The sequence below is a fragment of the Notamacropus eugenii genome, chromosome 1 (genome assembly GCF_028372415.1).
Source record: "Notamacropus eugenii isolate mMacEug1 chromosome 1, mMacEug1.pri_v2, whole genome shotgun sequence".
Classification (NCBI taxonomy): domain Eukaryota; kingdom Metazoa; phylum Chordata; class Mammalia; order Diprotodontia; family Macropodidae; genus Notamacropus; species Notamacropus eugenii.
Genome location: NC_092872.1, coordinates 623,025,651 through 623,052,211, shown reverse-complemented (window position 1 = coordinate 623,052,211; position 26,561 = coordinate 623,025,651). Strand labels below are relative to the sequence as shown.

The 26,561-nt window shown below is 39.8% G+C and overlaps 1 long non-coding RNA gene across 1 annotated transcript; it reads left to right on the top strand.

Moving 5' to 3' along the window:
• The first annotated feature begins 10 nt into the window (after positions 1-10).
• Positions 11-25,944, top strand: LOC140520840 (uncharacterized). Its single transcript, XR_011972671.1, has 4 exons — positions 11-239; positions 20,009-20,203; positions 20,988-21,161; positions 25,149-25,944. It is a non-coding gene; the product is annotated as an uncharacterized lncRNA (long non-coding RNA).
• The last annotated feature ends 617 nt before the right edge of the window (positions 25,945-26,561 follow it).

The following is a 26,561-nucleotide window of genomic DNA, read 5'->3' as shown; positions in this document are numbered from 1 at the left end:
CAATAGTCAACAAATGCAACTTAAACATTCCAGGAGAATGACAGAAGCACCCACTAAGAAATATGCCTGATGTGAAAGATTGCCTGACTCCTGGAAAGAGAATCCTAATAAAAAATGAGATTCCCTTATTCATTCACCCCTGCCACTACTACCAACAACAAAAACCAAGAGTGGTGAACCCCCTGTACAAGGATGTAGAGCAATGTCATTCCAAATTACTGTTACCACAACAAAAAAAGGTAAGATGGCTTAAGTTGTTAGAGCAAGAAAGGAGTTGTTGCTATGATATCCTTGAGGAGGCACCATACTCTGTCCCACTAGGATTTCCTACAGCTAGCAAACAAAAGCTGGGAGGAATAAGATTTGTTTTTGCTTGTGTTTTAAGGCTACACTGTTAAATCGTTATTTTAGAGGTAGTCTTTGGAGGTTCTCCCTCACCCCAAGAGCCATTTGGGACCTCATCATGTTAAAGCTGTACAACTGCACATGTCTGGCTTTCCCAAGTGCATCTAGTTGGGTTTCCTTTGTTGTATGTGTCTCTGTGGAAGTGCTATTGAGTTGGCTAAGGTCTTAACCAAAAGAACTTTGCAATGATGACTTGGGAACAATAGCATCTGTGTCACTGACAGCACCTTCTGGCCTCTTCATTTTTCTCTTGGAATGTGCCAGATCATAGAACTTTAGAAGTTCTAAAGTCATTTAGAAGTCATGGGAACCTTTATAATCTGTATAAGGCCATGAATGAAACAGAGATCAGAACATAGATTAACAAAACTGAGGAAAGTAACAACTCAAGTAGAAGAATAGGTAAAAAAAAAAAAAAAGCCTCGTTTGACTAAAGTTGCCAGGCTCCCAACCAAGTCCAGAATGCTTTGCTTGACATTGTGTCTATGGAGAGAGGAGGGAAGTCACATCCAGTCAAAAAAGCATGTATTAAGCACCTACTAGGACATATAGTACCGTGCTAAGTACAGGGGATACAAAAGAAGACAATAGCCCTTTCTCAAGTAGGATAACATTGTACACAGTAACAGCAACATTGTACTACAATCAACTATGAATAACATCTCCTCTAAGCAAAGCAATGATCCAAGACAATTCCAAAGGACTTATGATGGAAAATGTTATTCACATACAGAGAAAGAACTGATGGAGTCTGAATGCAGATTGAAGCAGGCTATTTTCACTTTTTGTGAATTTTTTTCCTTTTGATCTGTTTCTTCTCTCATCACATGACTAATATGAAAATGTGTTTATATGATTGTACATATATAACCTATATCAAAATGCTCACCATTTTAGGGAGAAGGAGGGGAGGGAAGGAAAGAGAGTAAAAATTTGTAACTCAAAATTTTTTCAAAATGAATGTTTAAAATTGTTTTTATATGTAATTTGGGGGAAATACTATTAAAAATAATGTATATTATTATATTGTATGTATTATATAATACATGTATAACATAACATAGCATAACATAACATAATATAATATATATTCCTGCTCTCAAGGAACTCACAGGCTAATAGTGAGAGCATGCATACAAATATGTACAAATAAGTTATATACGACTGCATAGGAATTAATTAACAGAAGGAAAGTGCTAGCATTTAGGGCTCTGGGAAAGGCTTTTAGACCATGGGATTTTAACTAGGACTTGTAGGAAGCCAGGAAAGGTACAAGGTGGGGATGAGGAAAGATAGGGTTTTGGAACTGGAAGATGACCGGTAAAAATACTCAGAGCTGGGAGATGGAATGTCTTGTGGAGCGGTAAGAAGGCCAGTTCCTTGGATTGCAGAGTATGTGCAGGGCAGTAAAGTATAAGAAGACATGAAAGGTAGGAAGGGGTCCAGTTCCAAAAGGTTTTAAAAGTCAAGGATTTTATATTGATCTTGGATATAATAGGAAATCTATGAAGTTTACTGAATAGGGGGGTGATACAGTCAGACCTGTGCTTTAGGATGATCAGTTTGAAGCTGAGGAGAGAATGCACTGCAGTAAGCAGTGGCTTGACTTTGGTAGTCCAACTAGTGGGCTGTTGTGACAGTCCAATCATGAGGTAATGAGGTCCTACAGCAGGGTAGTGGCAGTGTCAGAGGAGAGAAGAGGAAATATGGGAAATATGTTATAAAGGTAAAATCAACAAGACCTAGCAGCAGATTGGATATGGGAATTAGGTGGAGGATAACACCTAGGTTATGAGCCAGAGTGACTGGAATGATGGTGATTTCCTCAATAATAATAGGGAATTTTTGAAGAGCAGGAAGTTTGGAAGAAAAGATGAGTTCAATTTTCTGAATATTGAATTTAAGATTTCTACATCTCATCCAGATGTCTAAAGAGAGACGCTACTCCTAACTGGTGGAAAAAGTGTTGATATGATGCTGTTTGAGGGGTAGTGTTGGTATGAATGGTTTTTGAGGAAGAGACAAATATGGTTCTGGATATTCTTCAGGAAAGAGACACATAAAAACCATTTTGAATCTTTGAAAACCTAGAGCTAAAGGTGAAGTCAAGATGGTAGAGTGAGAGTCAGAATTTTTGCCCAGCTCATCCACCTCTTCCACGGCAACCTAGAAAATGTGCCAGATCAAAATCTGATGAAGAAAGCAAAAAAAAAAGTCACAATGAGTCTAGGGAAGGTTGGAAAGATAGAGAGCTCTACAGACACTAGGGCAGTAACTGACTAGGAGCACTGTAATAGCTGAAAGAGCAGTGAGAGGTATGGGGAGTGTTCTAGCCTCAGGGATGGTAAAGGAGCAGAAACTGAACAGCAGGGTTGGAAGCGGCAGGGCAGAAAGAGATCCCAGGGATCCCTAAAGCAGTGCTGGGAACAGGAACAGGTGCCATCTGGCAGCTCTGTTCCCACCACCCCATTCCCAGTCATAGTTCCAGGGTGGAGAGGAGCTATTTCAGTCATTAGCAAGAGAGACCCTAGCTTTGTATAGGGCAAGGAAGAAATTCCAAAAATTTAACTGCCCAAGAGCAGAAGGGGAACTCAGTTCTAACCTTTAGTCCTGCATATAAGCCTGCAGTGCAAGAACCAGGGCAAGAAACCAAGATCAAAGACGACTGAAGCAATTCGGTCTCTTTGAACCTATCAAACAAACCTCCCAGAGGGATGATAGTGATTGAGTTCAGCAGAAGTCTAATGAAATTTAAATGAGTTATAGGAAGAAATAGTAAAGCTATGTTAGTAAGGGACCTCAATTTACTATTTTTTTTTAGGTTGAATAGGCTTTATTATCCATGTAGAAAAACAAACAGAACATAAAAACTGTCCAGGTGATGGGATGGGTTGGGATGAGATGACCTAGATAAATCCAACCATAAAACAAACAAGCAAGAAGTTAAGGAGCTGAATAGAATTTTAGAAAAGTTAGATAGGCTAGACCTCTGAAGAACAGTGAATGGAAATAGAAAGGAGCATTATTATTTCTCAACTGTATATGGCACCTTCACAAAAACTATGTATCAGGGCATAAAAACCTCACACAGATGCAGAAAAAATGCTATAAAAATTATATTCAATAAAGGGCCTCTGAAGCATAGGTTAAAAATTAATTGGAAACTAAATCAACTAATTCTAAAGAATGAATGGGTTAAAGAACAAATCAAAGAAACAATAAATAATTTCATTAAAGATAATGAAAATGAGACAACATACCAAAATTTGTGGGATGCAGTCAAAGCAGTACTTAGGGGAAAATGTTGAGCCAGCTGAGTGGTACAGTGGGTAGAGTACCAGACCTGGAATCAGAAAGTCCTGAGTTCACATTCAGCATCAGACACTTAGTGATGTGATCTTGAGCAAGTCACTTAACCTTTGCCTCAGTTTCCTCATTTGAAAATGGGGACAATAATAATTGCACCTTCCAGGATTTTTGTTAGGATAGAATGTAAAACAGTTTACAAAGAGATATTTAAACACAAACGCTTCTTCTTCTTTCTAGTTACCCATTTCTAATCAAGGTCTTGCCCATCTCCCACCTCTGCCTTGAAGCCTTCTGGGAGTATTGAGGAAGGATTAAGGACTCCAGACTACAAAGATCTTTCCTTTCTTTGAATCCTTTCACTTTTATTGCTTTTTTGGTAAAAAGTAGCACTTTCTTATAGATGTGTGTGTGTGTTTTAGATGCGTTTCCCTAATCATTCTGACTAAATTGGGGGCTCATTAAAAGTAGCTGGCATCATGGAAAGAGACCTGAATTTAGTCTTAGGGGACTTGGATTTGAATGTTGGCTCTGCTATTTAATACTTTTGTGACTTTGGAGAAATCATTTAACCTTCCTGTGCCTCGTTATGTCACAAAAAGTATGAGAATGGAAAAAGACCACAAATCTTACCCAGTTTTTTCCTCGTCTGTAAAAATGAAGCAATAATAACAGCTCAAAATAACTAACATTTATAGAGCACTTACTGTGTCAGTCAATCCGTCAATAAACATCTATTAAGCTCCACTGTATGCCAAGCACTGTGCTAAGCACCAGGGATACAGAGTCAAAAAATATTGCCCGCCCTCCAAGAGTTTACAATCTAATGAGGAAGACAACAAATGAACAAATTCGCACAAAGCTAGCTATATATAGGACAAATAAGAAATAACTGACAAAGGGGAGGCACTAATAATAGTGATGATAACAGCAGGAATAGCTAACATTTATACAGGGCTTACTATGTACCAGACTCTGTGCTAAGTACTTGGCGAACATTATCTGAATTTAATCTTCACAACAACCCTGGGAGGTAGGCGCTATTATTATCCGTTATTTGTAGATGAGAAAACTGAGGCAAATAGAAGTTAAGTGACTTGCCCAGGGTCACACAGCTAATAATTGTCTGAAGTCAACTCTGAACACAGATCTGTATTAAGAGGGAATGGGAAAAGCTACCTGTAAAACCTGGGATTCTTAATTGAGACTGAAGGGAAGCTAGGAAGAGATGAGGAGGGAGAACATTTCAGGCAGAAAAGAGAGCCAGAGAAAATTCCCAGAGTGGAGAGATCGAGTGTCTTGTTGAGGGAATAGCCAGGAGGCCCGTATCACTGGATTGAAGAGTATGTGCCTGACACTGTGTTAAGTGCCTTACAATTAATGTCTAATTTGATCCTCACAACAACCCAGAGATTACAGTGAAAAGAGTTCTGGATTTGAAGTCAGAAGTTCACATCTCAGCTCTGCTTTTACTCGTGCATCCTTGGGTAAGGCACCTACCTGGGCTTCAATTTCCTCCCCTGTAAAAAGAGGGGGTTGGATAACTGCTATGGAAGTGTTCTGCATGGCTACACATATATGACCTACATCGAACTGCTTGTTTTCTCAAGGAGGGAGGGTAGGGAGGAAGGAAGGGAGAGAATATGGAACTCAAAGCTTTAAAAATGAATATTAAAAATTGTTTTTGCATGCCCCTGGGAAATAAGTTGTACAGGGTCTAGAAATCTATCTTGCCCTACAGGAAAATAGAGGGGAGGGGAATGAGAGAAGAGGGGGGGTTAATAGAAGGGAAAGCAGATTGGGGGAAGGGGTGGTTGGGGTGCATGCTGTCCCTGGGTGGGGGAGGGAAGAGATGGGTAGAGAATTTGGAATTTAAAATCTTGTGGAAGTGAATGCTGAAAACTGAAAATAAATTATTCTATAAAAGAAAAAAAAAGAGGGGGTTGGACTATATGACCTCTCAATTCCTTCCAGCATTGAACTATTTTCCTAGAGATCTCTAAGTGTCTTTTTAACTAGGAGTATGTGATCATGACATCATAGATCATAGGATCATAGATTTACATCAGGAATGGACCTAAAGGTCACCTAGCCCAACCTCTCCATTTTACAGATGAGAAAACTGAGGCTGAGAAAGTTCAACTGGACAAGTTCTATGATCTTTGATTCTTTGCTCTTAACCAGGCATTTTTCTATTCTTTTCTATCTGCATATCATCTGGCACAGTGCTAACCGCACACCAGGCAGTCAGAAATACTTGGTGATTGACCAGTTGGTATAAAGGCTTCTTTGAGAGACAGACTCCATCTCTCCATAGTCATGCCCCCTACTGGTGAAAGAATCATTCCTTGCCAGGCCACCTGAGCACCTCTTTCTCTACAAGGCTCCAAGTACCTCTGCTCACCAGTAAGCGGTTGGCTACCCATGTGGGATGAGATCTCCCCAGATAACCACCATAATCATCACTGAGCACGGACAAAAATAAAATTGGGAGGGAAGAGAGGGTGAGTTAGAAGTGTGAACAAGTTTACTACCTCTTTATTTCCATGAAGGGAGATGCTTATGTGGCAACAGCAATATTTCCCATTTCTATATCTCCCACTGACTTTCAAAATGCCTCCCTCTCTCTAAAGCTTGCAAAGAAGCAGAGGGATTGACTTGGGCTGTCCTAGCGACATCTCTCAAAAGTCACCCTGTCCAAGACAGAAATTATTATTCTTCCCCTAAAATCCTCCCCTTTTCTAAACTTCCCTATTACTCTGGAGAGCATCCCTATTCTTCAAGTCTCCCAGGTTAGAAAGCTAAGACTTAGCATCAACTCCGCAATTCCTTCATCTTCTTGCACTCTTCAGCCACATATTCTATCCATTGTCAAATCTTGATCTTGGGCACTTAGTAGCTTTGTGACCATGGGCAAGTCCTTAATCTTTGTCTGCCTCAGTTTCCTCATCTAGAAAAATGAGGGGTAATAATAATATCCCTTACTTATCTAAATGTATTACAGTCTTTATACAGTCTCACAGATCCCTCCTCTTCCTACCCAGACTGACTTTGCTTTTCCTCCTACACAGCCCTTCATCTCCCATCTGTATGCCCGTCCGCTGGTCATCCCCCAAGCCTGGAATGCCCTTTGTCTCTCCTCTGCTTCATAGCCCTCTCTTTAGGACACAGCTCAGGTCCTCATGAAATCTTCCTGATCTCCCTCAAATGTATACTGCTAGTACACATTGCATTTATATTTCCTATGAAATGCAATATTAAATATAACTATATTAATTACAATATTAGATGTAAATAATATCATTTCTATTTATTCTGTTTATACTTGTCTGCGTACTTATTGTCTCCTCAGTGTAAACTCTGAGAGTGGAAATTGTTTCATTCTTTCCATTCATATACTCAGAACCTGGCATAGCACATAATAAGTACTTGATAAATACTTGTTAATTGATTGAATTGAGCCCCTCCATTCATTTGATGAAATTACAGGATGTGTAGAAAAGTCCTTTTCAAACTTTGCACCTTGAGTGACCCATTTGCTTTTTGGAAGAGAGTTGGATTTTGAATGACTGAATTGTCAACTTAGTAGTTTTAAGAGCCAATGGTCTTACTCCCTAGATGTAGTTTTTCTCTGCTCACTCACAGAGTATTTTTTTAAATGTTTAATTTATTTTGTTAAATATTTCCCAATTACTTTTAAAAACAGTTCAGTTTATTAGTTGTTTTTAAAACATTTTTTCTTTTTAAATTTTGAGTTCCAAATTCTTTCCCTCATCCACTGAAAAGTCAAACAATATATCATGTGAAATAATGTAAAATCATAATAATGGGAAATAATGTAAAACACAATTCCACATTAACCATATTTTTAAAAAAGCAAGAAAAATAAGGTGAGAAAATTATACTTCAATTTGCACTCAGAGTTCATCAGTTCTCTCTCTGGAGGTAGATAGCATTTTTTCATGAGTCATTTTAGATCATTGTATTGATCAGAGTAGCCAAGTCTTTCACAGATGATCACCATTACAACATTACTATTACTATGCACAATCATTTTCCATTTCTTCTTACTTCACTTTGCATCAGTTCATGTAAGTCCTGCCATGTTTTTCTGAAACCATCCTCGGTATTTCTTATGTCACAATAGTACTCCATTACAATCATAAGCCGCAACTTGTTCAGCCATCCCCAAATGATGAGCATTCCCTTGATTTTCAATTTTTTGCCACCACAAAATAACAGCTATTGTAAATACGTTTGGACATACAGGTCCTTTTCTTTTTTCTCTGATTTCTTTGGGATACAGATCTAGTACTGGTACTGCTGGTTAAAAATGGGGAATGGCTCTAATTTTTGTCAATTTGACTCAGTTCTATACTAAATATATATGAAAGACTAGCTTATCTAGTTCATCAGCAGTTCATTAGTATACCTGTTTTTCCTTCACCTCTCTAGCATTTGTCATTTCCAATAGGTGTGAGGTGGTACCTCATTGGCATTTCTCTAATCAATAGTGAGTTAGAGCACTTTTTCATATGACTGTAGATTGCTTTGATTCCTCTTCTGAAAATTGACTGTGTATTCTTTGACTATCAAATTTTTATCAATTTGACTCAGTTCTATACTAAATATATATGAAAGAAATGAGGACTTTACTGGAGAAACTTACTGTAAAATTTTTTTTATGTTATTTTGTTTTCTGTGATACTTTTGAATATAGTTTCCTTGATTATCTTTTTTAATTAGGTCTATTTTTTTATTTTGCTTTTATTATGCTTTATTTTGCATGATCTAAGATCATGATTGCTACCCCTGCCCTTTTTACTTTATCTGAAGTATATTAGATTCTACTCTAGTCCTTTATTGTAATTCTGTGTGTGTCTGTTTCGAGTGTGTCTCTTGTAAACAATAGATTGTCGGATTCTGGTTTCTCAAACCCATTGGTGAGTTAGAGGGGTGTCTACCTCAAGTACATGAAGACTTCATCTGGTGGAATGGGCGGATGAGAAAAATTTGTTCCAAACGTTTTGAAGGCAGATGAAGCAGGCAACGTGGAGTGCTTAGAGCTTGGTTGGACACTGAAGACACCAAGGTCATTCACTGCATCCTGAGCCATCGCCAGCCATCTTGGCTCTGTCCTGCCACTGGACTATGATGACTCAGGAGCAGAGAGTGAGGCTGATGACTTCGCACAACTCTGCCTCACTTAAATCCAATTTACGCACAGATCAAAAGACATCACCCATACCATTTCACTATTCAAAGTCCTGTGGCAACAGGCAAATGATGAAGCAGCAGGTGCAGAGACACTGGGAACTGTAGTCACGACCGTGCACACAGGTGGCCCAGGTCATAGGGCTGTCTCACTGGGAGCAGCAGTGGGACTCGGCAGCCCCTTGGGTGTCTGAGCAGCTTTTTAAGGATCGTACTCCTCACCTCCTGGTGTGAGGAAAAGGGCTAGAAAAGGTGCCCTAAACATTGCCTGCTTATCCAACCCTGGCCTGATTACCACAGCAGGTGAGGAATTCCACTATGTGGTGGAAACAAAAAAAAATGTATGAAAATATCTGCAAAGATGATTCCGCTCACCATTGGCACATGGAACATGCACACACTCATAGACAATACAAAATCCAGTAGACCTGAAAGAAGAAATGCTCTTACTGCAAGAGAACTCAACAGGTATCGCATCCAAATAGCAGCCCTGAGTGAAACAAGGTTGGGAAAGGAAGGTCAGCTTACTGAAGTTGGAGCTGGATACACCTTTTTCTGGAGTGGACACAGTGAAGGGGAGTGCCGTGAAGCTGGTGTGGGTTTTGCAATCAAAACTAATTTAATAAGCAAGCTGGTATGCCTGCCAAAAGGAATGAATGACAGGTTCATGACAATGCGATTGCCACTCACAGGAAAACGCCATGCCACCATCATTGGTGCCTATGCTCCCACCATGACAAACCCTGATGAAATCAAAGAAAAATTTTATGAAGACCTAGAGACCCTTATCCTCAATGTGCCAAAAGACGACAAGCTTATAATCCTGGGTGACTGTAATGCTAGAATGGGCTCAGACTACCAGACTTGGCAGGGACCTAGGGAGGAATGGAGTTGGAAGCAGCAACAGCAATAGTCATTTACTGCTGAAGACTTGTGCATCACATGACCTTTTCATCACCAACACTGTTTTCCATTTACCTAAATGCAAAAAAACTTCATGGATGCACCCTCACAGCAAACATTGGCATCTAATAGACTATGTGATTGTAAGGAGAAGAGACAGACAAGATGTGAAAGTGACAAACGCAGTGTGTGGTGCAGAGTGCTGGACTGATCATAGACTTATCTTTTCCAAGCTAAATATTCACATTCATCAAAAGCACCGCCCCTAAGGCAAAATGACTACCAGAAGAATTAAGGTCAACAAATTAGAGCTCTTCTCTGAGCATGAACGGTTTGCTGCTGACTTGGAAGGAAAACTGACATACAACATACAACTGGAAACAGTGGAGCAGAAAAGGATTGGGCAGCTCTCAGAGATTTGGTGTACAGCACCGCATTTGCTCATCTGGGTTAGAACACTCACAAACACTAAGACTGGTTTGATGAAAATAATGGGGAAATTCAGAAGCTGCTAAATGAAAAACGTGAACTCCATAGGATTTACCAGTAGGATAGTTCGTCCACCTCTAAGAAGGCAGCATTTAACTCCATCAAAAGCAAAGTACAAGCAAAGCTTAGAGAGATGCAGGATTCCTTGCTCAGTAAGAAGACAGATGAAATTCAATTTTATGCAGATAGTAACAATCAGAAGTGCTTTTATGATTCCCTGAAAGCTATTTATGGACCAAAAACCTATGGTGAATTGTTGGGATTGGAAGCTCAATTCCGTGTGGACAGTCTCGGGCGGGTAAAGGTGGGAGCTTCTAAATCTTAGAGCTCTCACGAGACCCCCCCAGGAAACGGCAGGGGATCGAGGTGAACCGAGCTAGCTCGGGTATTTCCGCCTCTCCCCGGGAGATACGTGATGGGTGGAGTCTCCCTGCCCTCGAGGTCGTCCCGGATCTGGGCACACTATTGTTATCTAACAGCATGGTATTGAGAGTGAATCATAATGACTCAGTGCTGATAGAGCCACATTGATTAGCGATAAGGACATGATCCTAGAGAGATGGGCTGAACACTTCCATAGTATTCTCAAAAGACCATCATCAATCAATGCTGAGGCCATTGACCATCTGCCTCAGGTTGAAGTCAATCCCTCCTTAGCTGAGCTTCCAACTGAAGAAGAGGTTTTGAGGGTCATTGGTCTCCTTTCACGTGGCAAAGCACCTGGTGCTGATTCTATTCCAGCTGAGATTTACAAGGTAGGGGGACCATTGCTCATACAAAAACTGACTGAAATTTTCCAGGTTATATGGCAAGAGGAGGTTATCCTCCAGGAGTTCAAGGATGCTTCCATTGTCCATCTCTATAAGGGTAAAGGGAATAGATTGTTCTGTGGCAATCACAGGGGGATCTCTTTCTTAGTCATTGCTGGCAAAATTCTTGCTAGAGTCCTCCTTAATAGGCTGATTCTTCACCTGGAAGATGGGCATATACCTGAGAGCCAGTGTGGCTTCAGAAAGGGCCAAGGAATAGTTGATAAAGTGTTTGCTGCCTGACAACTCCAGGAGAAATGCCAGGAGCAGAACAGAGGCCTGTACACAATGTTTGTAGATCTGACCAAGGCCTTTGACACTGTTAATCGTGAGGGCTTATGGAAAATTATGTCAAAATTTGGTTGCCTGGAGAAGTTCATCAATATTGTACATCAATTTCGTGATGGTATGTTTTCCCGGGTTCTGGATAATGGACAATGTTCTCATGCCTTCCCAGTCACCAGTGGAGTAAAACAAGGCTATGTGCTTGCTCCCATGCTTTTTAGCATGATGTTTTCAGCCATGTTGACAAATGCTTTCAATGAGGATGAACATAGCATCAAGGTCAACTACTGTACTGATGGTAAGTTCTTCAGTTTGAAAAGGTTATAAGCCAAGACCAAAGTGAAGGGAGTGTTGGTGCATGATTTTCTGTTTGCAGATGACTGTGCACTCAATGTAGTCTCTGAAGCTAAGATGCAACAAAATATGGATCAATTCTCTGCTACCTGTGCTAATTTTGGCCTAATAATTGACACCAAGAAAACACAAGTGCTCCATCAGCCACCACCACACCATCCACATGTGGAACCATTGGTTGCAACAAATGGAGAAGTTTTGAATGCTGTGGATAAGTTCACTTACCTTGGTAGTATACTTTCCAGGGATATACACATTGACAATGAGGTTGATGCACGCATTGCCAGAGCTAGCTCAGTGTTTAGGAGGCTCCAAAGAAAGGTTTGGGAGAGAAGAGGTATTAGACTGACTACAAAACTGAAGGTCTACCGAGCTATTGTGCTGACCTCATTGTTATATGCTTGTGAAACATGGACAGTCTACCAGGACTGCCAGGAAACTGAATCGCTTCCATTTGAATTGTCTTAGGAAGATTCTGAGGATCACCTGGCATAAGGTACCAGACACTGAAGTCCTTGCTTGAGCTGAACTGTCAAGTATTCAAACTATGCTACAGAGAGCACAGCTCTGATGGGCTGGCCACGTTGTTCAAAGGCAAAATGTACGCTTGCCAAAAAGACTATTTTATGGAGAACTTGCATGGGGCAGGTGATCACATGGCGGCCAAAAGAAATGATACAAGGACACTCTCAAAATCTCTCTCAGGAACTTTGGATTTGACTGTGCAACATGGGAGACACTGGCATAGGACCGCTCAGCATGGCGTACCCACCTAAGAAAAGGTGCTGTGCTCTTTGAGCAAAGCAGAATTGAGACAGCACAAAGTAAACGCAGGATGCTCAAATTTGGGATATCCACCCCAAATATTCCAATGGATTATCTGTGCCCAACCTGTGGTAGAGCATTCCAAGCTCATATTGGTCTGATCAGCCACAGTCAGACACACTGAAATTTCACTTTACAATAGTGATGTCATTTTGGTCCTCTTCAAAGATGAAGGACAACAACCATTTGCCTATTATATATATATATATATATATATATATATATATATATACACATACATACATATACACACACATTCTTCCCTCTGAATCAATTCTGATGAGAGTGAGGGCTAAGCATTGCCTGCCCACCCCCACTTTCCCCTCCATTGTAAAAGTTCTTCCTTGCACACCTCTTTTATGTGAACAAATTTTTCCCTATGCTACCTCTCCTTTCCCTTTTCTTCCAATTCATTCCTCTTTCTTCCCCCCTTCATTTTTTAAGATCATTCTAATACAATTGACAATGCCCTTTATCTAATTAACATGGAAGCTGCTAAATCTTGTGTTATTCTGACTATGACTCCATGATGTTTGAATTGTTTCTTTCTGTCTGCTTGCAATATTTTCTCCTTGACCTGGGAGCTCTGAAATTTGGCTACAATATTCCTGGGGGCCTTCATTTTGGGATTTCTTACAAGAGGTGATCAGTGGATTCTTTTGATTTCTATTGTACCCTCTAGATCTAAGATCATGGGACAGCTTTCTTTGATCATTGCTTGAAATGGGATATCTTTCTTTGATAATGGCTTTCAAGTAGTCCAATAATTCTTAAATTATTTCTCCTTGATCTATTTTCCAAATCAGTGCTTTTTTTTTCCTATTGGATATGTCATATTGTCTTTTATTTTTTTCTTTCTTTTGACTTTGTTTTATTGTTTCTTGATATCTCATGGGAATCTAATTTTCACTTACCCAAATCTTTATTTGAGGCATAATTTTTAAATTGTTTGGAGGGGAACATTGACAGCATTCAGTTGGGTGGTTGTCCATTGACTTAGAATTTAAAAATCAAAGAGAATTTAACAAGAAAGAAACCATAGTGATGGAATCTTTCAAGAGAGCTAAGAAATAAGGGAGCTCTGGGGATGCTCTGAGAACTTTAGGGCTCATTCCTTACCTACTTTGCACTTCTTCTAGAGTACAGAAAAGAAGAAGAATTTCTCTCTCCTCCTAAAGGTTTCAATGATTTTTTTTTTTTTGGTTTAGTTTGGTTTGGTTTTAAAATATTTTATATTTTTGTAATTATATGTAAAAGTAATTTTTAGCATTTATTTTTTTTAAGTTTTGAGTTCCAAATTCTCTCCCTTCTTCTTCTCCTCTTCATTAAAAAGACAAGCAATTTGATATAGGTTATACATGTGCAGTCAGGTAAAACATAAGTCCATATAAGTCCACATAAGTCATATTGTGAAAGAAAACATAGATTAAAAAAGAAGCATGAAAAAATAAAGTAAAAAATAGTATGCTTTGACCTATATTTAGACTCCATAAGTTCTTTCTCTAGAGGTGGATAGCATTTTTCATCATAATTCTTTCATAACTATCTTGGTTTTTGTATTGCTGAGAAGAGCTAAGTCTATCAATGTTGCTGTTACAGTACAATGTTCTCCTGGTTCTGTTCATTTCACTTTACATCAGTTCATGTAAGTCTTTCAAGGTTTTTCTGAAGTCTACTTGTTCATCATTTGTTATAACACAAGAGTATTCCATTACATTCATGTACCACAACTTGTTCAGCCATTCCCCAATTGATGGAAATATCCTCAATTTCTAATTCTTTGCCCCCACAAAAAGAACTGCCATAGATATTTTTGTGGGTCCTTTTCCCCTTTTTTATGATCTTTTGGATATTGCATTAGTTTTGTTTATACAAACCCTTTTTAATTTAATGTAATCAAAATTATCCATTTTACATCCTGTAGTGCTCTTGTTTAGTCATAAATTTTTCCTTTAACCATACATCTGATAGGTAAACTATCCCATGCTCCCCTAATTTGCTTATGGTATCACCCTTTATGTCTAAATCATACACCCATTTTGACTTTATCTTGGTATATGGTGTGAGATGTGGGTCTATGTGTAGTTTCTGTCAACTTGCTTTCCAGTTTTCCCAGCACTTTTTGTCAAATAGTGAGTTCTTGTCCCAAAAGCTAGAATATTTGCATTTATTAAATAGTAGATTATTATGATCAGTGGCAATGATGTCTGACAGCAGAAGTTTGTGCTTACCCAGGACCTGAAAGACCCTGAAAGAACACAATATTTCTATTTCATTTGGACTTTCTTTTCCTTCTTTCTCTTTCTTTTTTCTTTTTTTTTGGACATGGCTAATGGAAGAATTCTTCTGCATGATTACACATTCTTGTGATGGGTATTGTTTTTCTTGTCTTGTCAATAAGTGGGGAGGGAGAGGAAGAGAATTTGGAAAAACAAAATAAAATTAGGTGAAAAAGAACATTGCTTTCTGAACCTGAACCTTCCACATAAAAGTAGGTGGAATTTTGGATTACCTAGACAACATAATCCTAGAATATAGCCTGCTAAGAGAGAAAGGAGATTTCCAGGGCAGCATCAACCTTGAAAATTGTCTCATAGGAAACTCCAAGCTCAAGATTTCCTGGGTTCAGAACTGCATCTTCTCTACCAGGTCTCAAAATTTTTGGCCCCAATACCTCTTCACACTCTTAAAAGTCATCAAAGACCCCTCAAAGAGCTTTAGTTAGTTAGCTAGAAGTTAAAACACCTTCCTATTATTGTGCAACTAGTTGTACATGTATCTGAATGTATCGTGGGCTCTCCATTGAACTCCCCAGCAATGCCTGGACCACATTTCTAACTACTGTTCTAGAAAAATATTTCCTGATGCATGCTACTTCTTGGGGGGAACAAAAGACAGTCCTCATGATTTCTGCACAGCATCCTACTTGGAGCAGAAAACTAGCAAGAATTGCAGACTAGCTAGAAAGTGGAGGCAGGGCAGATTACAACTTTATAGGATTCAGAAGTGACCATCAGTGTCCAGAGAAGACTAACTGACCAAGGTTAATGGGATCAATTAAAGGATCTCTGTAGGTTTACCATCTATAACATCAGAAGGCTCCTTCTTGTACATACTTCAGCTACATGTGTCCCTCACATGTGCAGTCTCTCCTTGTGACCTCTCCATGTGTCCACTTCACCTGCTGATGCTGGCTATATTTGGGAGAAAATGTGCTGCAGGTTTATGGGAGAGATGTTTTCTTTCTATTTTTCTTACTATGCCATTTCAGTAAATACGTTTGCTTCAAGCTGATTGCATCCTCTGGTTTCCTGTTGAGACATGCTTTTAGAGTATCTCAGTTTTAATGCTGGTGCCTTTTTATTTAGAATATCTCCAATCTATCCTGAGTATCTATTTGTAAATAGTTATTTGCCTGCTATCTCCCCCATTAGACTATTGAGTTCTTTGAAAACAAAAACTGTTTTCTGCCTTTCTTTTTATCTCCAGTGTGTAGCACAAAGCATGACACCTAGTAGGTGCTTAATAAGTGATTGCTGACTTGTTGATTTAAGAATTCTTGAAGGTGGGGGTAGCCATTGTTTGGGGGACCCAACCTGTGAATACAATGTGAGAGGCAGCAACACTTCAAGAAGTGGGGAAAGAATTATTATCTCCAATTGCAAATTAGGAAACAGAGCCTCAGAGAGGCTAAATCCCTTGTCCAAAGTCACACTGTTAGTTAAGTAGCATAGCCAGGAATTAAATCCACTTCCAGAAAGATGTTGAGATCTTATTCCTTATTCCTGCTCATCTCTACTGCCTTCTTTCAAATTCTGCCTCTTATGAGTATTGCATGGGGTTCAGTCATTTGACCTCTTTCTCCATCTTCTATCCTTCTTCATCCTTTCTACTTCTTTCCTCCATTCCTTATCCCCATGGAGCAAGTGATCTTTGGCTCGTTTGTGAGGCTGGGCCAAAAGAGGAAGCTGTTAATTTTGCCCTTATTCGTGTTTCCATTTTATGGCTCCATATGCAGGCTAAAAGGTTTGGGGGAAACAGTTCAGGAGAGAGGAGATCCAGTATTCTTAGTGGCACCCCAAAACATCTTCTTGTCATGACTGTTGGACGATCAGGGACTGCCTTAAAGAAGGGACAAAAGGAATAAAGACTCATATTAGGATGAGCTCTGGATTTAGACCACAAGACGAGTGAGGTTAGCCCTTACTCTTCATCCTTCTCTTTTTCAGCTCCAACCTTCACTAGTTGTTCCCTTAGGCAGGATTCCAACATCAGTTTGAATCAGAGATAGGAGGGAAGGGATGCTGGTCAGGGCTTGCTCATATCACTCTCAGGAGGGCTTAGAAAGGAAATGAGAGTCTCTGCAGGGTATCTAGCTCATTTAATAGCATATTGTAGAGGAATGAATACAGGATTTAGAGTCAGAGGTGGCTGCTGTTGAATCTTTCAGTCATGTCCAACTCTGTCACACCAGGCCCTTTTATCCTCCAGTATCTCTCAAAGTCTGGCCAAGACCTACATCCAAATCTGGTCTCTGCTAATAGCTACTTGTATGATAGCAAGTTACTTTCCTCATCTGTAAAATGGGAGAATGGAGACTGGAAATACATTACTACGGATGTCTCAGCTCTAAGTCCTGTGATCCTATAAATTTCCCCCAGACTCTCTCTAGCTAGAGTTAGAAAGAGCCTCAGAGATCATTTAGTGCAACTCTTACCTAAGTTGAATCCCCTCTACCACACGGCAACAAGTCATCATTCTGCCTTTGTTCAAAGGTCATTAGTAAAAGAGAACATACTGCCTTCCAAGACAGCCCATTCTACTTTGGTACAGCTCTGTTGGGCATTTTTTCCTTATATGGAGCCAAAATTGTGCAGCTTCCATCCTTGGGTCCTAGCTCTGCCCTTTAGGATCAAATAGAACGAATCTAATTCTTCTTTCTACATCATGACAGCTCCTCAAATACTTGTAGACAGCTATCATGTCCTCCATAGCTCTTCTCTTTCCTGGCCTAAAAATGTTACATTCTTTCAATGGATCCTGACACGGTATGGTTTCTATTTCTCTCACTATTTTAATTCTGAGAGAAATAACCAATTTTTAATTAAGATTAAGATTTTCCTTTTTCTGTTTCCTCATTCAGAAATCAGTCCTTGTAGATTATTCAGCCAGCATCTGAAGGACATTAATTATAGATGAGATTGCCCAAAACCTTAGGGTACAGGCTTTTTCATAATGGATAAGACTCCACCCAATTAGAAGACTTTACAAGGAGAATCTAATCTAGGTGTAATTTTTAACTCACCATCATCATCATTTATGGTCCACTGACTGAGTGGAGGATAGATCCTTTTGTATAGATTGCCCAAGGCAGGAGTAGTCTGATTTGAGATGAGTCTCTCTTCCTCCTTGAGTGACATGGTCAGAATCATCATACCCAGTCCCTCATTAGAATAGGTGCACTTCTTATTATAATACTCATTTTCTCATTAATTGTTAACCAATCAGAGTTGATTACTGCCTGTCAGGAACACCCACTCTTCCAAGGGTATATAAGCATTAAGAGGTCTCCATGAGGGGTCTTTGGTTTAAGAGAGAAAGCCAAATGACCATCCTTTTATTAATTATTCACTAGCCATAATTAATAAAATGATTAATTACTCAGAAATTATGTCTCTTGGAGTTTTCATTCATCACAGTTCTTCTCTTCTGAACTTACTTTAGCTTGTTTGTGCCTTCCTTAAAATGTGGTGCCCAGTGCTGAACCCTGTAAATATGGTCTGATAAGGGCATAAGATGCCAGGACCATCATCACCTTAGTCCTAGACACCATTTTCTGCCATGTCATTCAGTTGACCTTCCAAAGCATAAGAAGACCTGAGTTCAAACCCTTGCTCTGCTCCTTATTATTCATGTGCTCTTAGGCAACTACTTCCACTTGTCTGGGTCTCCAGTCAACCCATACACATTTATTAAGCACCTACTATGTGTGGGAAAATTCCAATTCTTTGTAAAAAAGAAGGAGGGCAGGAAGATTGAACTAGATGTTTTCTAAGGTTACTTTCAGATCTAAATACTATGATACTAATGGGATTAAATTTCACGTTGTATATCTGCCATGAAGATTTTTCAGGTTATTTTTCTTCTGACTGCATTTTTTGTAAAATTTAACATTCTTGTAGTAAGTAGCCATATGGCGCAAGGCTAGAGTGCTAGATCTGGAGATGGGAAGACCTTCGTTCAAATCCAGCCTCAGATACATAGTAACTGAGAGAACCTAGTCAAGTCACTTCACTTCTGTCTGCTTCAGTTTTCTTATCTAGAAAATGGGGCTAATGATAGCATCTATCTCCCAGTGTTTTTGTGAGAATAAAATGAGATTTTAAAATGCTTTATAAACTTTTTGGGGGGGGAGGAGATTAATTTATTTATTTTTAGTTTTCAACATTCACTTCCATAAGTTTAAAATTCTCTCCCCCTCCCTCCTCTTCTCCCTCACCAAGACGGCATGCAACCTGATATAGGCTCTCTATATACATTCTTATTACACATATTGTCACATTAGTCATGTTGTATAGAAGAATTAGAATGAATGGGAGGAACCATGAGAAACCAAACAAAAAAATAATAATCTGCTTCATTCTTGCATTCCTGCTCCGTGGTTCTTTTGGATGTGGATGACATTTTTCATCGAGTCCTTTGGGAATGTTTTAGGTCCTTGCCATGCTGAGAAGGGCTAATGCTATCAAAGTCAGTCATCACACACTGGCTGTTACTGTGTACAATGCTCTCCTGGTTCCACTTACTTCAAAGTGCATTACAAACCTTAAATCCCTATGTAATTGCTATTATTTCTAATAATAGCTGATATTTCTATGCAACTTTGATATTTACAAAGCACTTTCCTCACAACAATCCCATGAAGTAGTTAGCACAAGTATTATTGCTTATAGATATTATATATATATATAATATATGTATATTGTTTATAGATAAGCATACTAAGACTTAGAGAATTGAAGAGACTTCCCCAGGTTCACACAGCCAATAACTGTTCAAAGCCAGGACTAAAATCTATGTCTCTTACTAAGACCACTTTGAGAGAAGAGAAATCCTCCACTCTTATATTTCCAGAAAATAAACTTGACATATAGGCTAAGAATTTGGTCATAACTAGCCATTTCCTTCCCAAAACAGAGGGTAAAACAGAAAGTCCCCCCTTTCTATGACTAACGAAACCAGATGTCCTCCTCATTAAACTTTTGAGGGAAACCTTTGCAAAACTCCCCCCAAATTCCTATTTAATTTCTTATGCTATCCTGCCATATATTAAAATAGAATAGCAGAGCAAGTCAGATAAATTTATTCAGCTAAAGTGTTGATGCTTTATGGTGGCTTAATGTATTCTCTTATTCAAGGAATATGTTTGCATTTTCAACCTTCTGCCAGAGAGGAGACTGACGGTAGCCATGAGACAAGCCACAAGAGGACATATTCATAGATAAATGTTACTTTGTGCCTCCAATTATACCCCATAGGAGACTTTCCTTTCTGCCTCTGCATAGAGTTGTCTGTGGTCCTCAGCCAGGGGGGAGAAAACATCAATAACAACAGTAAGTAGTTTTCTAGTTTTAGCCTAGAGTAAAGCTCAGGCATCAGTAAAACTCCTCCTTGTTCTTTCCAGATTCTGCCAGCAGGGGGTGACAGGCTCACCCAGTGTTTTTAGATGGACATCACAGGATTAAGAATTAACAAAGATCAGTCTTCACCCTGCCCGCCACCAAAATAAAAAATGTTCTAGATGATTCTCATTGCTCTCTCTGTGACAAAATGCTCTCTAAGAGCTACAGGGATAGTGCCTGATTAACACACTGGTATTGGAGGATGTGTAGTGAGATGTGAGGTGCATTGAATTTGAAATCTGAGACACTGGGTTTGATCCTGACTTTTCTACTTACCGTTATCCCTTCCACATCTTGGAGGTTAGCGACTCAGTGTACCCATGATCTAGAAAATTTGCGTAAAATTTTTTAGCCTTCCATCTGTAACCAGAGAAGCCTGAATTTTTCTTTTTCTTTCATGGGGTGTGTATAGTACCTTATTGTAAAAATTTGGTCATAGGCTCTGTGTCATTTGCTAGCCTTTGCATGGTGATGCTGGCTCCTGCAAAACTCCCCCAAAATTCCCATTTAATTTCTTATGCTATCCCACCATACATTAAAACCTCAATGGGGAAAGTTGGGATGTGGAAAGGATAATTGTATGCCCTATGTGACTTTGTACAAGTCATTTAACTCTCCCTAGAACTTGGTCTCCATACTTGTAAAATGAGATGATTGGGCTAGAAGACCTTGGAGGTCCCTTCTTCCTCTAATCTACAATTCTTTGGTTTTCCAGAAAGAAGTCTTCCCTGGTCACCTCATCACTCCAATGGCACATCCTGTCGCATGGAGGACCCCTTGGATTTTCAAAAATTAGATCCAAACAAGCCATATATTCTCTGAGTTGAGGCCTGGGAACAAGACTGTGTCTGTCATGGGAGAAAATGTTAACTAGAGAGCTGACTACCAGGTAATTAAAGTTTTTCCCACACCAGTTCATAGAACAAATGTGTAGTTGGGTTTTGGTTTGTATAAAAGGAAAATTACAGATTTTTTGAAATATCAAAGTAAAAAGCAACATTGGAATATTCCAAAAGTAGAAAAATGGGATTCTGGAAAAGGACCATTTCCTTTGTGGGAAACAGGAAAAAAAAATCCTGAATCATTAACATGAGAGCATAGGAAAATAGGTGCAGCTAATAAGTCACATATACATGCATGCACATGTGCATGATGATGAGATCCAATCAGTGTTAGTCATTTTAACTCTGTCAGTCAGTTAACTAGAATTTCTTAAGCAACTATTCATATATGTGTACTTGTGTGTTCATATGTGAGGGGGTCACTATTCTAAGTGCTAAGAACACAAAGGTTAAAAAAAAACAGTCCCTGATCTCAAGAAGCTCACAGTCAAATGGGGTGGACAACATGTAAACTGTTGTACAAACCAGATACATCCAGGAAAATTAAGGCTAGCTTTAGAGGGAAGGCACTAAGATTAAGTAGGACTGGAAAAGGCTTTTTGCAGAAAGTAGGACTTTAGCTGAGAAGCTAGGAGGGATAGTGTTCCAGGCATGGCAGAGAAGTGGGGAGGAAGATGGGGAAGCAAAAACTCTTGGAGTTGGAGATGGAGCTCAAAAAATGCTAAGAGATAATACGGGTCCCCTCCCTACCCATTCCCAGCTCCTCCTGGCCAGAAGCTAGATCTTGGTGGCAAATACAAGAGGAAATCCAGAGAGGGAATCAAACTAGGCAATTAGTTGGTCTTGAACACTATATGCAGGCTGTAAGGAGGGCTTGTGGCTTAAAATGCCCTAACCACCCAAAATCCCTAGGAGAGATGAAGAAACTGGGTTTTATACCACTGACCCAGAAAGAGATCAGACCACACTGAAATGAAATAGCACCAGACAGAGCTCATTGAAAATCCCTTTGTCTTTCTCACCTTGACAATCAACTTTCCATGCACTTATTTCATTTTATCTTTTCCCTCAAATTCCCTAATGGATTTTTTTAAAACCCCAGCCTTGTTTTGGGTGAATTAAAGGAAGGAGGGTTTCTAAAACTAAGAACTTTCTAGGATAGCCCAACTTTCCAGGTCAGAACTAGTGAGAGTGGAAGACTGAAAAAATAAATATTTATATAAAGCTTACAATGTGCCAGGAGCTGTGTTTGTTATATGTCCTTTACAGTTATTATCTCATTTGATCCTTACAACAACCCAGGGAGATAGATGCCAGTATTATCCCCATTTTACAGATGAGGAAACTGAAGAAAATAGGTGACTTGCATAGCTAACAAGTGTCTATGGTAGGATTTGAACTTGGGTCTTCCTGATTTAGGGGCTCTGTGCCACCTAGTTAGATTACAAACCCTGGAAATCCGCTGCAGGAGCTATCCCTCATCTTCCAGAATTATGACTTGCTAACAGATCAGAAAAAAACACTGAAGTTAGAGTCGGAAAGTCTGGGTTTGAATCTAGCCTCTTTCTTCTTCCTAGTTGAGAGACCAAGCAAGTCATTCCTTCCCCCTGGGCCCACTTTCTCTAAAATGTGGGGGCTAGGACTAGCTGATCTCTAGGGTGCCTTTGGGCTCTAAATTCCCAATACCATTTATTCTTCTTTCCATTCTCTAAGAGGTAAAAGACCAGAGTAAGGACTGCACTCCACTTATATTATCATTAGGAAAAACTGAGGCACCACAAGGTGATTTATTTCAAGTTTCAATAAAGTGGAGGAATTATAAAGAATTACATCCCAGTCCATTGTTCCTTCCATTAAACAGGGCTTGAAATTCCTATCCTCACCCTCACTCTAATGTCAGTTCCCACCCCCACCCCCATGCCAAGAGCTCATAGCAGATGGCTTGAGGCAGGGATATACCAAGGACGTTTTGTGTCTTTAGCCACTGGCTGGCTCTCATCCCTCCCCTCAAGCCAGGCTCTGTTTGTCTATGCACAGAAATACAAACACACCTGCCCTATTGGTATGGCGTCCTGCAGGGAGTATAAAGAAAGATCCTCTTTTTCCTAAGAAGTATTCAGTGGGGAGCTTATTTTTCATGGATATCCCCAAGCCAGATTTACTGAATCCCTACTTACATGGTTCATAGAGTGCATGACACTGTGGGACAGAATATAAGACACTTTCCTCACCCTCCATCAAGGGTTCTTAATCTGGGGTCTATGAATATGGTTTGTTTTTTTTTATATTTTGATAACTGTATTTCAATATACTTGGTTTCCTTTGTAAGCCTAAATATTTTTACACCAATTTAGAAACATGATTCTAAGAAGGGGTTCATGACAGGAAAAATGGTTAAGAAGCTTTGCCATAGAAGGAGGGGTGACTTGCTCAAACACTCCCCCTCTCAACCATAGCAAAGGGTTTCAGGATAAGACTATTTTATTCCACCTAAAGCAAAAGCTCATGTGATTGTCAGAGGTCTCAGCCCTTGGCATTTATTGCTATTATTCAGTAGTTTCAGTTGGATGTGACTCTTTGTGACCCCTTTTTTTCTTGGCAAAGATACTGGACCATTCCATTTGCCATTTCCTTCTCCAGCTTATTTGGCAGATGAGGTAACTGAGGCAAACAGAGTGAAGTGACTTACCCAGGATCACACAGCTAGTACATGTCTGAGGTCAGAGATGAGTCTTTCTGACTCCAGGCTTGGCACTCGATCCATTGCCGTCACCTTTAGCATGGCCCTGGTCTAAAGTTACCTGAGGGAATATCATCCTGGGTATGACTGCAGCTGCAATCTTTAGAAAAACTTTCTTCTGAATTGTTTTACCGTTTCTCTTTCTTTTTGTCACTTCTCACCCTATACGTACTTATCTGTGAATCTACTGTCTCCCCCTACTAACATGGATGCTCTTTGAGGGCTAGGATTGTCCTCTGCATTTGTATCCTTACCCAGAAGCATCATTTTTTAGACTGGACCTGTGATATCCATAGAGGGAATTTTCAATGAGGAAACTCCCTCTACCAAACACCAATTGACACCTGATTTGCAATTTGTCGTGTTAGAGGGTATGAGGCAATGAATGGTTAAGTAATTTGTCCAGGGTCACATAGCCAGGATATGTCAGTGGCCAAACTTGAACCCAGGACTCTAAGATCAGTTCTTTATTCATGACTCCATGCTGCTGATGCTTAATGCTTGTGATTGATTGATTACTGTCATCATCTTGAGTGCCTCTTTTCTTAGGAACTTCAAGAGTAATGTATATTTCTATAGAGCTTTAATATCGACCAAGAGCTTTCTTTCCCACAGCCCAATAAGGTAAGTAGTTACAAGGATAATTGTTGTCATCCTGCAGGTGAAGGAACTGAGTCTTAGGGAGGGTAGGAGATTTGCCCTGAGCAGCTAAAGAGTAGGAGAAGGAACTCAGACCCACCTCTTCCATCACCAAGTTTCAACATTTTCCACTTCTGTTCTGCCTTGATTATAAAATCAAATAGAAAAGGACCTTGAGGATCATCTAATCTGACATTCTCTTTTTACATCTTAGGAAGTGAGAAATCAAATGACTTATACAAGGTCACACAGTAAGTAGCAGAGCCAGTATCTGAACCTCTATCTCCTGATTCCAAATCCAGCATTCTTTCCACTCTATACCAAGTTACTTGCCAACAGCTCCCCTGTTCCCTTGGTTCTACTTTTGACAGAGGGAATGATGCCTTTGGAAAAATCACTTCCACTCCACCCTCTTCAAACCTCACTTCCCTAGGTATCCTCTCTCTCCCCAAAAATCAGTCATCAGTCTTGCTGCTGGCTGGAGTCCTCTTAGAAGGCGTGTGAGGCCCAACAGGCTCTTTCCAGTTGGTCTGTAAGTTTTCACATCTCTCCATTCATGGATTGGATGTTTGACTTCCACCCTTCACATTGCCAGCAATGGTTTCCAAGAGCAGCCAGCTCCCCACCAAGGATGTAAATCTCTCTCTCTTTGCAGCTGGACCATGGATTTCTGGAGAAATGCCAAGAGCCGCTGCCTCTTGAGCTGTCAGATGCAAGGGTGACAATCCACAGACGGAGCCCACAGCCTTAGCACAAATCTAAACACTCAAATCTGAGTCTGACAACTGGCACAAAGGAGGGCCAGTGGACCTGTGGCATGAGGAGCTCGTGGACAATATTCAGGATGTTTCCACTAACCTGAGATTCTCTATATTACCTTTCTCCCATTCCTAAGTCTGCTGGTTTTGGGGTGTAATATGAAGCCTTCCCCAGGCTAAAGTAAAGACTTCCTCCTATCCTCAATAAGAGCCAACTCATCAAAGGCCTCCAGAGACTTGGCCAAGGAAATCTTCCAGGGTCTCAGACTCCAGAGATGGAGCGATGCTTTGAATAAAAAGGAAACAAGTCATACTTGTGAGATGTACATCATGACTAATAAAACTTGGTTTCCTTGGAAATGGGAAGGGTTACACAATCCAGATCCCATTAATACTTGAATACCAATATACAAAAGTCTAACTCATCCTGGAAGACAGAGACAGTGGCTTATTCTTTTTTCCATCACCCACAATGCCTAGCATGTAGTAGGTATTTAATAAATGTGTTGATCAATTATTCTATAAAGTTATGTGGACAAAGCCTGTTGCAGAGGTCATTAAGCAAGTTGTTTTTCTCAAACTACAAAAAAAGCATTAGAGGGAGACTGAGGTATCTCTGGGACCTTGAAATCAGAAAGCCCTGGGTATGAGTCCTGCCTCTGACACTTAAAACTAGCTGTGTAATCATGGATAAGTCATTTAACTTCTCAACATCTCCTAAGCGAACTCTTAATAAACTCTGAGTTACAGACACATTGTCCATCTGGAATAGTGAAGGGGGTTTCCCACTAATAACCCCCATGCCAATGAAATCACAGGTCCAGACCAAAAAAGTTTAAAAATGAGCATACACATGTTTTAAACCATAGTTTTCCTTCTAACTAGATAATAAAGATTTCTGCAGGCAACGGGGGGGGGGAAGGAGAAGTTGATCAGGACATATCCACAGCATGACACATCTTCTGTCTGGTTTATAACAATGCACTATGACCCAGCTATATACACAAACACATGCATATGCACAAACAAGAGTAGCATTATACAAAACTACCTCTTGACAGTACTCTGGATACCCTGTGTGCCTGGTGCACACCTCAGGCTCACAACAAAAGTAAAATACACACCCTGAATTGGAGCCCAACTAACTACTCCTATGCTAAGGTATGAACCCTGGGGCAGCATGACTTTGCTGTTTAGTCGTATTTCAGATAGGGATGCCCTAAGCTGTGAACCACCCTAGGCTCCTTTGCCAAAATAGTTGGGGCTTAACTTGAAGATAAAAGTTTGGAGGAATTTGATGAAAAGGGGAG